Source organism: Eurosta solidaginis, chromosome 4 (assembly GCF_040869045.1).
Source record: "Eurosta solidaginis isolate ZX-2024a chromosome 4, ASM4086904v1, whole genome shotgun sequence".
Classification (NCBI taxonomy): domain Eukaryota; kingdom Metazoa; phylum Arthropoda; class Insecta; order Diptera; family Tephritidae; genus Eurosta; species Eurosta solidaginis.
Genome location: NC_090322.1, coordinates 15,056,474 through 15,070,980, shown reverse-complemented (window position 1 = coordinate 15,070,980; position 14,507 = coordinate 15,056,474). Strand labels below are relative to the sequence as shown.

Genomic DNA, 14,507 nt, shown 5'->3' with positions numbered 1-14,507 from the left:
CTGCTTTTTTAGAACAGAACAAAATATATTTACAACTCTCGGGTAGCGTACAAAAAGCATAACACTTTTGCCGGAAAAGAAAACGCTATTAGATTCTGTTGTCACTACATGTAGGTGCTACTAGCTAAAAAGGGCGCATCCCTTGAGGCTTGCTCCGTAGACGTCCCAATTAGATTGGGCGAGATTAAGCGATGGCGAGAGGTGCACATGATCGACCAAGCGGGAAAGGCGTGGGTTCAAGCGCGGGGCTATAAAGTGTCGAATATTATGTGTACGTCTTACAACCTTAGACTAACAAAGTTGCTTCTATCATTAAAAAGAGAGGACTTTAGACGGGTATTCTGACTGGACACTGCCTTCTGGCGTCACATGCCTTTAAATTAGGCTTGGTCAGTGATAGCAGATGTAGGAAGTGCGGGTTGGAGGAGGAAACAATCGAGCACGTTCTGTCCTGCACTTGCCAGGCTAAGACTCCAGCTATTAGGAGTGATACAGCTGTAAGATCTAGAAGCAGCAAGTGGCTTAAGTCCTAGGAAGCTTCTAGTATTTGCCAAGAAGACGAAGTTATTTTATAACATAGGTCCTGGTTTTTGATAGGGTTTTTCAGTTTGGTCATTAAAATAAACTTCTGGTAACACTACGGACTCAATCAGTCTATGTGAGGTCCTCATGGACCGGCCAGTTCAACCTAACCTGACCTAACCTGTAGGTGCTACTCTTCTAAACGCGTTTGCCTTTTATGATAGTCTAGGACGTCCTTATATTCTTTCACACCTTCATTAACTGGCTCGACTGTGGTGCGAACGAGCTGATTTGAGCGTGGCAAGCTTTAAATATCATCTCACTTTACATTTGTAAGATGGGTCTCGTCGAAGGCTGGAGTAGCAGTTAGCCATTCTAGAGGTATTTGGTTGCAGACCGATGAAGCGACTGTCACGCCTTGTGGAACGACCATAACCGTTCGAACGGTTAAACGCGAATTAGTAAAGTAAGTATTAGGTTCAGACGCACGCACACACACACATACACACCGTGGCTAGAAATTGTACTTAGTTGTAGTATTGAAGGGGAACTATATCCATCCAAGGACTTTGTTGTAGATTTGTTCTAGAGATGCAATATCAGGGTCATGTGCCTCAAATATAAGAGTGCTTTCGAACGTTATACCTAAAATCTTTGGGTGAATTACCGTCGGTAGCATAACGGCATCGACGTGAACGTCCAACATTTGCATTATCTGTTCCCTCCATGTCGAGAGGGTGACCGTGGACTTGATCGGTGACAGTGCCAGATATCGCGAGGTAAAAAAAACTAGAAAGACTGGCGACATAGCTATTTGTTTTAGAAAATACTTCATCTATTGAAGAGTGAGCCTGTTGCCATAACCGTACATAAGAAATAATAGTAACTGCTTCTGGTGGGAAAGGGAGCTTTAATATGTAGAAATTAAACAGAAGTGAAGATAAGATACCACCCTGCGACACCCCCTATTTAATTATCCTAGGTTTTGAAGTTTCTTTCCTAAAATCAAATGTTAAGGGGCTTACGGAGTTGGTGGTGTTGCTTAACGCCATTTGGCAACTCTCTTAAAGCTCTGCATGTAAGCCTAAATTCGCGCTGTCAAAAGCTGCTTCGAAGTCAACAAAGATGTGCTGCGTGTCGATTCTCTTATTGTGAGTCTTCTCCAGGACATGGCGTATCATGAAGATCTGGTCGAGAGCAGATTTACGAGGTCTGAATTGTCAGTTCGCTGACTTTGGGCTTCAGTTTTTCTCATAATACACGATATCAAGCAAGCTCATTCCTCATTGATTAGCGCTGCTTCCGGGATCACTTTTTTTGTGGATAGCACAGGGCACACTTGAACTTCATCCTGGAGGCATGCGCTCGTCCGTATAGTTATCATTACTTCGCCAAAGTCGTGTTTGCGTAACATATGTATATTCCGTTAGGGGATCATCATCGGTATCTAGCAATGATGAGAAGTGTTCCCTCCATAATTAAAAATTCTTATCAGCCAGCATCTGAATTATTTTCTATAAAAATGTATTCACTCCGTGGTCTACAATTATGGATGACTTGAGGGTCGGTAAAATGTTCCAATTCATGACTGGGTGAAGCAGCGGCTCATAGTCAGCCAAAGATATGATTACTTTAACAGGCCGTTTTATAGGAAGCCAAAGCAATCTAAGAGACCTCGAATATCCCAGAAGGTTCTCTCGTAAAACGCGAAAAAATACACCAGCACGAAGGTTCGAGGTGGGAAAAAAATGTGACCGACAAAGGTTTGCTCACATTCGCAAGCAATCCGCTAAACCAACAACATACGGATCAGTTGAAACCACAAGTAACTCGTATTTGTTGTTTGCTTTTTTGTAAGCAGAGTATTGACCTGATCATCTACAATTTGAAAAATCTTCCGAATGCAATGACAAACTTGTACAGCACCCTGTATTTGTACATACTCATATACACACATACTAGTCATTTCTGTGTTACCACTGTTGCACGCAATCGGGTTTGCTGGCGGGCTTCCGTCTAATTTGAACATTTTTTTTTGATTTCGTTGAACTTTTGTTTTGCGCCAGATTTTGAAAGACCACAAGCAACCACAACAAAAACAACAAAACGCAATTGCACAAATTGCCGCAACTAATGGACAGTTTCAGCTTAAATGCACACACAGACGCGAAACACGCAATCTTTGGTAGCAGCAATTGCCACATGCAGGCAACCAAATTATGCAGCACCACCCCCAAATTTCAACATTGTTAAAAACATAAACAAATATCTAAAAAAAAATAATGCATTTAAGAGCTTCCCTTCTCTAGATGCATTCAACCATAAAAAAGTGAACGCATTGCCCCAGCCAAGTGTGGGCGGTCGTTGGTAGTGTGGCAATCGTTGTGACAGCAAAAATGGTAGCAGCTAAAATAAGAGTAACAACAACAAGCGACACGATCGTTGACCAAGGCTTGGAAAACGTTGGTAAAATAAATATGTATGTGGTAATAGGAAAAACTACAACTCAAAATAGTAACAACAACTACAACCCCAAGTGCCAAGTTAGCGTCCTCGGTCGCTTGTGAAAATTTTCAAAAATATTCATTGTTGCACGAATGGTGCGCGTGATTGTATTGTTGTATTTATGATCAATCTCTTTTTAAGCAAAATTTTGTTATAAATTTGTGAAAAAAAAGTTTCTAAAATAATTGGTTTTGTTATAATGCTGTGTTTTTTTTTTAATTGTTGAGCATTGTTGCAAACCTTATTGCACTTTTCGTTGTGCTTGTTGTTGTTATGAAATTACCGTTGACCAATTATGCATTTTGATAATCAGCGTACTTTGCACACAGCGTATATTAACTTTGATTGGATAACGGTTGGTTGTACAGGTATAAAGGAATCGAGATAGATATACACTTCCATATATCAAAATCATCAGTATCGCAAAAAAATTTGATTGAGCCATGTCCGTCCGTCCGTCCGTCCGTTAACACGATAACTTGAGTAAATATTGAGATATCTTCACCAAATTAGGTACACGAGCTTATCTGGACCCAGAATAGATTGGTATTGAAAATGAGCGAAATTGGATGATAACCACGCCCACTTTTTATATATAACATTTTGGAAACACAAAAAACTTGATTATTTAGAAAATAATACACCTAGAATGTTGAAATTTGTAAAATTTTATCAAGAGTCGCAATATCAGTCCACATGTATTGCGACTCTTGATAAAATTTTATAAATATTACTAGCAGACCCGGCAGACGTTGTTCTGCCCTAAATTTCGTCAATCTGCATACATTTTAATAAGATTTTTCAGTCTAACTCTGCCCTATCCCTCTACACTTTTTCCAAAAATTTTATTCACTCCTCCCTCCGGCTTTTTCCCTTCATCTATCTCCATCTTCGTCTCATTCTATCTCTTTCTCAGTCTCCTTCTCTCAATTTTTTCTCATTCTTCTTCATCTCTTATTGCCAGTCCCAGAGGGTGGTATGTATTTTGTTCCAGTCCCATTCCGAGTCTCAGTCCTAGTCCTAATCCCAGTCCCAGTCCGTCTCTGGTATACTTCCCTGAAAAAAGCATCGTAAATACTAATATAGGCAAATTTATATACGAAATTTCAGGCAAATCGAATGGGCCGTATATAAATGGGTATGTGGGTATTATTAATTCTTTTCTTTATTTCGGCTTCGCATGCATATTTATCAGTTTTGCCAGGTTGATGCGACTAAATCGAATATCACAATGAACTTTAGAGCTCTCAGCAACAGCTTTCATTTAATATCCATAATACAGGCACATTCTAGGGGTATCCGGGTCCATGTTTTGGCCTATATCTCGAGACCCTAGTCACTCAGCGGTGTAAAACTTACTCTGCATTATAGCACACATCAACAGCTTCAATTTGATACCCATAATGTAAAAACACATCCTAGTGTTACCCTGATCCACGTTTTGGCCTATATCTCAGCACTCATCAACAGCTTTCATTTGATATCCATATTGTATAAACACATTCTAGGGGTACGCGGGTCCACGTTTTGATCTCAAGACCCCAGGCACGTAGCGAAAAAAAAGGTAGACGTTCGCCGATTCTCAGACCTACCCAATATGCTCACAAAATTTCATGAGAATCGGTTCAGCCGTTTCGGAGGAGTTAAGCCTCTAAAACCGTGACAGAAGAATTTTATATATTAGATTAATCATAAATCAAAAATCGTTAAACCTATCATAACAAAATTCGGCAGAGAGGTTGCCTTTACTATAAGGAATGCTTTGAAGAAAAATTAACGAAATCGATTAAGGACCACGCCCACTTTTATATAAAAGATTTTTAAAAGGGTCGTGGACGAATAAAATAAGCTATATCTTTGCAATGATATTTCATTTCCCAAGTGGATTTATAACAATAAATAGGAAAAACTTCAAATTAAAAAAATGGGCGTGGCACCGCCCCTTTTATGACTAAGCAAATTTCTATGCTTCGGGAGCCATAACTCGCAGAAAAATTAATGGATTGTAATAAAATTGGGTACACAAATTTTCCCTATAGCAGAAAATATTTCTAGTAAAAATGGACGGGATCGGTTAAAGACCACGGCAACTTAGATATAAAACAAGTTTAAAAGGGTCGTAGACTAGAATAATAAGCTTAGCAAAAATTAGTTTTGAATCAATGATATTTCACTTATCAAGTTTTATTGTAAGAGGAAGTGGGGAGACATTTTTTTAAACGGGCGGTGCCACGTGTTATGTAGAAAAGTAATTTATCTGAAATGAAATGTACAATTGAAGCTCACGCTGAGTATAGAAATATTCGGTTACACCCGAACTTAGACACCTTTACTTGTTCTCATTAAAGTTTCATTTGTATTCCCCAAAGATGTTTCTCGAACGCAGTCCTGAGATACTCCATAGACTGGTGATACAAAAGGGACGTATGAAACCGTGGATTATATTATATGCGGCTCGAACTGGAACCTGGGAGTAGAAATTCGTTGTTGTTGTAGCGATGAAAACACTCTCCGAAGGCTAACTTAAAGCTGTTTTCTACAGTCAATGCATACATATTCATCGTAAGGTCTGTCTTCAGCTTGTCTTTTGACTTATCAAATATCTAAAGAACCAGCCGAAAAAAGATTCTCTCACCCAATTTGGTATATATAGAAGTCCTATTTAAGTTATTCAATGATAGGAGAAGCCTTACGAAGGTCCTTACGTAGCAATTTCTCCATACTGACTTTTAAGGACGCTGGAATCTCACTCTCTTGGTATGGTTTCGTTCTATATTTGGTGTTACTAAAGTTAAATTCAGTCTGGTTTGTCTTTTTCGTCGAATATTTATAGAAGGAGGGAGACTCACAAGCTAGCTAGAAGCATTATCGATGCGGTATTTGGTATGCGTGGGGAGAAGCTGAATTCACATTATTAAAAGGAATGAACCTTCATACGAAATTTCCTCCTACGTCAAGAACATTTATTTTTTAGAAGCATACTTAGTTCTTGCGCAAGGTTTGGTATTAGTTCTGTCTTTAAAATTTTCTCTGGTTTGTAGATTGAAAGTCATGCTGGAGTTTTCGTCTCCTGGAGGGGATAGAGGTGTTCTTGTTGCAGAAAACTTAGAGCTCTTCGACCTATTTCGCCAAAACAAGAGAGGAAAAAATTGATAAGACCACCCTCTGCGACAAATGGAGTTACTATAATCTCATACGGAGAAGAAATGTCGATAATGGAAACAAACACGTGCATTGCTCAGTTCCGCTGCTGAATAAACGGCTATACCCAACACTCTGTTGAATTCAGACTCAAAGGAATACCTATCGTCGACCAGACGGTCATTTTTACTTGCTCGAATCGTCCGCTAATTGACGACTTTCAGTTTCTTGGATCGTCCGCTCTTCAAAAATGTTAAGGAGTGCAGGTTTCTTATGAAACTTTTTTATATACTTATGGAGCCGTGGGATGGAGTGGAGTGGAGGCTAAGTCCAACGGAGAGTAAAGAAGGGTTTGCAAAGCGTTGGCCCCTATGCTTTGGGTGCTTGTTGGAAGCGGCATTCTTTTGCATCTGCCAAACCACGCTGATGAACTGGTAATCCTATTCAGAGGTGCATATTTGGGATCCGAATCAACCAGCGAAAGCGTCAGTTAATGTAGCATCATGTGAAGCGCACTCTCACAACCCAATATAATTCCCGGGTTTCTCAGTTAACGGATTTCTATTTACCAAAGTGTGTAGCCCAGGTTTCTGAAGCCAAATATGGCTCTTTTTATAACCAGTTTGGTTTTTTATAATAGTATGTTGTTGCTGATGTCACCAAAAAACACTCCCTGGCAGTCTTTTGCCGCATATGAACTTGGGACTCTCGGTACTAGCACCGCTTGGTCCTATCCCGGCTGTCTCAGGAATTATATTTTTACCCATCGATACCTTGAGCTTTTAGATTTTAGTGGCCTCTTACAAAAGGCCTCTTAAGGCCTGGTCGATCTTTTACATTATATGTTCCTTTGGCCATATCATACTTTTCTCATTGGAAGCAATAGATAATTGCAAGTGGCTGCCTAAAATCTATCTAGAGCCTCTACCGTATGCTCCAGTGAATTAAAGAGAGGTATTCGTGAAAATTTTGCAGTTTACAACTGGACTCTTACGAAAGCGATCGGAAATTGCTGTGGGTATTCTAGACACAATCTGAAGATATAAATTATCATCAGTTAAATACCCTATTACTATTCTTCTGAACCGTTGGGATCAAATTTTCGAGGACTCGACGTAGAAATGAGGACTATAAGACAATAAATATAGTATGGCTAACATAAGTTATAAATGTCAAGCTAAATGAATACCGATGAGTTTGCCTTCCTGCCGGCTGTTCCCTTTTTTTGCGCCATTGGTAGCGTAAAGACTCTCTACGCCATGGTCCTCCGCCAGTTAACGCTGTCGTGCACCACCAGATCTCACAATGGCACCCGCAATGCCGAGCTCATGTCTTCTAAGAAGCTTGCGATATGCATTCAACCAGGTCAAAGGTCATTTCAAAGTTTACATGCTCGACTTCCGCTAGCGCCATCTTTACGCCTTTATTCCTTCTTCCTCATCTTATAAACTCGTTTGAACGTAAGCTAAAACATTTAAATGACACTTCAAGTGTCTCTTTGGACAACACTTGACAAATTTAAAAGCCTTGTTACCGGTGCACAGCAGTTGGCAACAGCAAAAAAACACTTAACCCAACAACGAATAGAAAACAAGGAAGCAGAAACTGTTAGAACGCCAACATGGAAGATCAAAAGCGGTGTTGCATTGGTTGCATGATTGCACCAAAAGATGGGGTGATAAATGTGTAGATGGATGTATGATTGTGCCTTTGGCTCGTTGATTGTATAGTTGTTGGGAGTTTCGTTGGTGGGTTTTATGGGTTATTCAAGAGTTGGACAGTCGGTGGGTATGCCATTTGAATGATGTCAGCGTCAAGCGATGCAAATAAATTTACACAGCACTTGAGTTGCATACAACAAAAACACCGAGTAGAACAATTAACGCACAACAAGTGGTGAGAATTTCAAGCAAAGCTCCACTTTTTCAAAACAAAGTGTGTCTTTGATACGGCAAACATTACTGCCGTTAGAGCGCCTAAGACGCTGCATATGGGGGCAATCTATAAAATTTATGTTAACGCTAATTTCCTGGAATTTTGGCGCATCTCACACGCTTTGCAAACAGAACGTCAGTGTGTTAATGCCCAACTGACAAATCACAGTCACAAAGATGAGACGATGAGACGAGGCCAGCGCCTCTCTTATGAAGATGAAACATTTGATTTCGCACCGTGCTGGCCGAGGTGGCAAAAGAATGGCGGCGTTCGTGTCAAAGCGGGCATGCGCCACAGTTTGTGCGCCTTTAAACGCTCGATTGAAAGCGTAAAACAGTAGCGCCAGTGTGGAGCGCTAAAACTTCAAAGGTCCGCAATGTCAGCTCATCAAAATTTCGCAGAAATCAGCAATCAGTTGTGATGCGAACTAAAAAGCATCCAGCGCAACAGCGGTTTATAGCTGACGGGAGCGCAAGCAGGGGACTAGGCATGTATGTACGATGGCGGGTGTAGAGGTTTACGCCGTTGTCTTTATCGGCCACGGCGGTGACATCGGCGGGCCGGCGTACTTAGTAAATAAATGTTTATTTCCAAAATGTTTTCAATTATTCTTCAACCTTGATGAAATTTAGAAAAAATATGTGGTTCTCAAATTTAATTCCAGCATATTTCTCCTGAACGCTTAAGTTTCAGCACTTTGTAAATTAAAAAATTAAATTGAAGATTTTAGAGGAAGGTGGAGATATATCTCTTTATAAGGTTTATTGCCGATATTTTTGTTGTCACGAATAACTGATATATGTATATATTTTAATAAAAAATAGTAGGGATAGATATATGACATCAACCAACAGCGACCTTTTCATGTTTACCTTTTGCTCGTGTCTGAAGGTTGATTTCTATTTACGTACCCAAGGCCAATTCAGTACCAGGTATTGTTATCCAAACAGCTGATTGCTTATTCTTGATTATTTTCCATACAGTGCCTTGTACGCAAGGCGAATTCAGTACAGGTGGTGTTATCCCATCAGCTGATTGCTTCTTCTTGATAATTTTCCATACAACGCCTTGTACTACAACATGTCAGTTAATCGAAATCTATGAAAATTTCCTTTTGACTTGACATTCTACTGCACGGCGAATTGGTTGAATTCGCTTTGCAACCACCTGGTATAGATTCGCCTTGCTTGAACGTTAATACGCCAGTTAATCGAAATACATTAGAATTTTCTTTTGACTTGGCATTCTTCTGCACGGCGAATTGATTGAATTCGCTTTGCCACCACCTGGTATGGATTCGCCTTGTTACGTACTGTATCCTGTGAGTTTGACGTCTTTAACCAAATAGTCATCAAAATGATTGTCAAACAAGATCCGGTTCAATTTCAATCAATCAAGTACTTCGGCACACCCTGTGTCGACCGAAATAGAGAGTGAAGGGAATAACGTCAAATATCCCCAATATATACAAAACCGCTTTAAAAAAAACGAATGTCCTGTTGTTGTTGTTGTAGTAGTGTAATGGGGTTACACTGAAATGACAGTCCTTGGTCGGGAAAAATCCCGAGTCGTTCCGGTACATAGAACCGACTGCCTTGGGAAGCGAAACGAAAGTCCCCGCTGGTAGCATTTGTTAGAAACAGATATGCGACTGAAGCAACTTATAAGGAGATCAGCTGGCAAACTTCAAGTCTGCCAACATGTTTTATTTTCTAATATTCTCGTCTTTATCTTTTAAGGAAATGGGGATCTCTAAATCAGTGCTTCTACTAAAAAATATGTATATTGATTTAAAAATTTTAAATTTCCTCTTTGACGGGGTTGTAATTGCATCCGACAACAAGACACTTGATACACGTTGAAAAATATCGGCAGAGGTGTCAAAAGAAAACGGAAATCAAAAGTTCCGGGTAATAGTCTAGTTGAGGGGTCGACTGCTAATACGCGTCCAAAGACGCGTATTTACCTCGACAACAATAATCCGAAGGCGGAAAAGAAAAATTGTATCTCTATCCGGAGATATTTGCAGTTGAAGTTGGTGATTTTCATGTGGTTGTTGTAATGTTTGAGTACCCACAAAAAAAATTGTGAACATAAGTGTTTTGCGCGGATATAGTTTTTGACTCCAAACCGGTGTTGGACCCACCTAGGGTAATTTTATATAACCGCGGCCGAAGGCCGCCAATGCAGAAATGTGTTCTGCGCAAAAATACTATGGATCCCACCCCCGGTTTCGGAGGGACCCTCGGGTAATTTGGTAACGTTTTACAAGACGGTGCACCACCTAATTTTTATCATAAATTATCAAAGGTGGTATCAAAAGACGCGTTTCGACCTCCATTTTTAGAATCCGAAAGCGAAAATTTTAATTTTTATTTCTGTCAAAGCATATAAGCAAAAAATCGGTTCCAATTTTCATGTGGTTGTTGTTTTTTGCCAGATTTGTTGTACACACACACACTAATGCAGAAAGGTGTTCTGCGCGCATTTAGTTTTGATCCCCAAACCGGTGTCGGACCCACCCAGGGTAATTTGTTATAAGCGCGGCCGAAGGCCGCCAACGCAGAAAGGTAATCTATGCAAAAAACTATGGATTGGGGCCCATGTTTCGGACCCTCTCGGGGACATCTTACGGTTTTTTGTGAATAACTTTCGACAGAAATAAAATTTTTGATTTCCGCTTTCGGATTCTTTAAACGGTGGTCGAGGGGTATCTTTTGAACCCACCTTTGATAAAAATTAGGTGGTGCACCGTCTTGTAAAACGTTACCGGTAATTTTTCGGTTTTAATATCTTTCGAATAAGTTAACATTTTTATTTTCCGCCTATGGATTATTAATACTGATGTCAAGACGCGTTGTGGAATAACCAGGTGAAGTAAGCCGTCAATTGTCTGGCTCTAAATTCTTCTCAATTCTCATTGTGCTATCTGAAAAATGTTCATCAATGTTGTCCCCGAAAAAGTGTTGCTTTTTGCATTTTTCAGGAGTAAAATATGTCACTTTTAGTACTTTTTTCACATAAACTATTAGGTGAATATCGATGGACATTTACTGGATTTAATTACAGAAATTCATCATTTAGGGTAGCTTTGGTGTTGACTTCCATAACTAAGGCCGTGCTAAACCAATAAGCAAAAAAATTTAAACAGGTCTTTGCATTCACGTCATATTCAACCAAGGATCTTCCCCTGCACACTACTACTGAAGACTTCCGAAAAATGTTTTTCTCATTCCTACAGGAACCCCAAAATTGTCGTATTATATCTTATTTTGAAAGTACTTCGCCTAAACAGTGGTATTCTAAATATAAAAAAAATTGTAACTCACTATTGCTGTTTGGCCATAAAAATCAGAACACTAGGTAAGGTTAGGTAAAGAGGGCGTGCGTGAGTGTTACCCACACTTCCACTCGGATACATTTTTGTCCATTGTGAGTGCCCTCAGTAAGTACAGGGTGGCAGCAAATTCGTTTAGCCCAATTACCTCATAGTGGTCCTCAACAAACCACTTGCATTCCCTGATGAACCCAAGAAGAAGCGAGACCTCCACGTTCCCAACCTCTGCCAGGCTGTTGAAGAAGCGTGAGCCCAGAAATCTGAGCCTTCTTCTTTGAAGCGCCGGACATCGGCAGGGAAAGTGGTAGATCGAATCCTCTTCCTCCTCATCCTGACAGCTTCTGCAGAGGGAGCTTGTTCAGAACAATAAGATGAGAGGAATGTTACACTTAAGTTTGTTATTATATATGAGAAGAGCATATGTTTTAAATCCGACTGTCAATGACAAATCAAATGAATTTTAAGGGACGGACTTAAGACTATCACGATCACTTCCAAGTGAGACTGTAAAACTTTTCATCGAACCCGAAACCCATTTAAGTTCGACCAAAGGTAGAAAAGTCCATTTAATAATTTGGGGAAATTTTAAACAACCTGACATCAGGACGGACAAGGCGACAGCTGTTTCGATTATACATTGTAAATCTCTTCACAGGCTTTTCTCCCAAGAGTGGATTTGAACCCGCACTCCTACGATGATTGAAGTGTTACAAACGCATTCAGCCACGACATGCCTTAGTTGTTGTAAATAACTGACTTACATATGTACATTATGAAGAATAACACATGTGTCTTTTATGTCCGGTTTTTCAATTCAAGTTCCAACTGCAGTTGAAATTGAGGTCGGTTAAAGTGGCCAAATTGATTTTTTTATTTTTCTTCGATCCTAAAAGGAATGTTAACTCGCACTGGTCCTTTGTATTCAATTTTGCATTGGTGTTAGGTGGCACTGATATAATGAAAAAAAGCAATTTCTGTAATGGCTTTTTCTACTCTTACTTTTTCAAAGCGGGTAAAAATGTTACCCCCTTCTCACCCTCGAAAATACATTACTTCCGTTTCAGATAGCGTACATCTTGTCTTTTTTTATTTACTTCACCTGGTGATTCCACCATGGGTAGCGTATTTGCAGTGGACCCCTCAACTAGATCTTTTGACACCACGCCCGTTGTTTTTGGACGACGTTGTAAAGAATTACCATGAATGCGAAAATTGAGGATTTCGCGCGTCACAACGGCGAAAATCCTGACAAAGATTAGTGCATCGACGTCCAAAAGAACGAAAGAATTACCTTTGAAGCAACTTTATTTTATTCCAACAACTGAACTGGAAATTATTTGCACAATTTCGACCATGGCGGAACGTTCCGCCATGATTTCGACAGAATACACTCACACACATCACATTGAAAATTTACACTCAATTTGTAGGGATGTGATAGTTCGCTTATCGATAAATCTTATTGAACTTAATAAGGCTGTTCCTTTGTAAGTGGATGGAGCTAACAATTGAACGTACAGGCTCGTTTACAACATTGGAATTTGTAGCGACTACTGTTTGACGCTGAATCATCAATGGCGTTGTCATTTCGGTTTGTGTCAAAATATCGACCATAATGCAATGTAAAGGGAACCACTTAGCAACCCAAGCATTTACAAAAAAGTTTGTTTACACTGAAAACCTATAAAATTTTACGCCATAATTCGACTTTAACAGTCAAGAGCAGCAAAGCAAATGGTATGCAACATTCAGCTGCTTAAACAAAAAGGTCATTCTGGGCGCATATCACAGGTAATTTTTCCAGAACAAAAATCTCGATTAATAATTTTTGTTAGGGCTCGGGGATTCAGTACAAGTTAAAAGCCTAAAACATGAGCGCAGAGTTGCTGCGCAGCAAAATTTGCGGATAGTATGGGTAACAAAAAATATAAATAATCACGAACAAGTACAGAAGAAAATGCCGATTAAATAAACTTTTCTCCGTCATATCAATTGTTTTACTTATTTAAATTCAAAACTTTATATTCAAAACAATTTTTTTTTTATTGTAAAATTGTTTTCGGATTATCAAGTTTATTATAAGGTGCTTTTGTAAAACATACATTTTTATACAAGTCTTTAACACAAGTCGTTGCACAGAGCTGCTAGGTAAATACAACTGCACATGTGTCTACAAAGCAATCACACAGGAGAAATGCTATACATTTAATATGGGCATAGACTCCAGGTAAAGTTGATTTGAGCTTAACCTTGCGACTTTGTTCTATAACATCAAAACGTTTTTGGTCATCTTAGCTTAAAGGACCGTTTAAACTTGACGTATCCATATCCATAAAAAACAGCTAATCCAACCAACCTAATGGAAATTAATGTGATTGGTCAATGGTGCCATACCATAACGCCCTAGCCATAACCATACCATAGCCAACCAATTGGTTGTTGGTTCTTCGCCATATTCATTACCTAAAAATATTTGAGTTGGTGAATTTATTAGCTTTTTGTATATATTATTTATTGTTAGGATACGTTTTGACTAAGATGCTTATTGTTTGTGGAATATGTTGATAATTTTGCGTTTTCATCAATTTTATGGCAGTTTTACGATTTTTAAGTTAAAGCAACAATAATTGATCCCAATTGATATGGATAAGTAAAAATATGGTTATGACCATGGCGTTGTGACTATGTCAACTTTGTCAGGCCGTTAAGTCGTTCGTGGATGCTACAATTTAGTGGAGCTGGAAAAATATACGGGCAATTATAATTAATAATATACATATATCAGTGTATACTAATTAAAAAACTTAAGATTGTTTAATTATTATTGTATGTTATGATTGTCAATGTATATTAGAATTATTAGCCGTGTTTTTTTACACGTATATACGTCTACGTTTGCGCGTAAAAAACGCTTATCCTCACTTAGACAATGCTTAGGAGACCCATCTAGCGGCAACTAGCTACAGAATATGTTGTACTGAAAAACGGAGACACAAACCTCTGTTGTATGTCTGTGTATAACCTATTGTGAAACGGTTGCGTTGAAATAATGCGTGTTATAATTTAA

At 39.1% G+C, this 14,507-nt stretch overlaps 1 protein-coding gene across 1 annotated transcript in view; it reads right to left on the bottom strand.

Moving 5' to 3' along the window:
* The window catches only part of bi (T-box transcription factor bifid), a 481,645-nt gene extending 468,806 nt beyond the window's left edge, over nucleotides 1–12,839 (bottom strand). Inside the window, exon 1 of the mRNA XM_067780328.1 lies at nucleotides 12,732–12,839. The gene's annotated coding sequence lies outside the window, so the exon portion shown is untranslated. The remainder of the gene's footprint in view (nucleotides 1–12,731) is intronic.
* Between the last annotated feature and the right edge of the window lie 1,668 nt (nucleotides 12,840–14,507).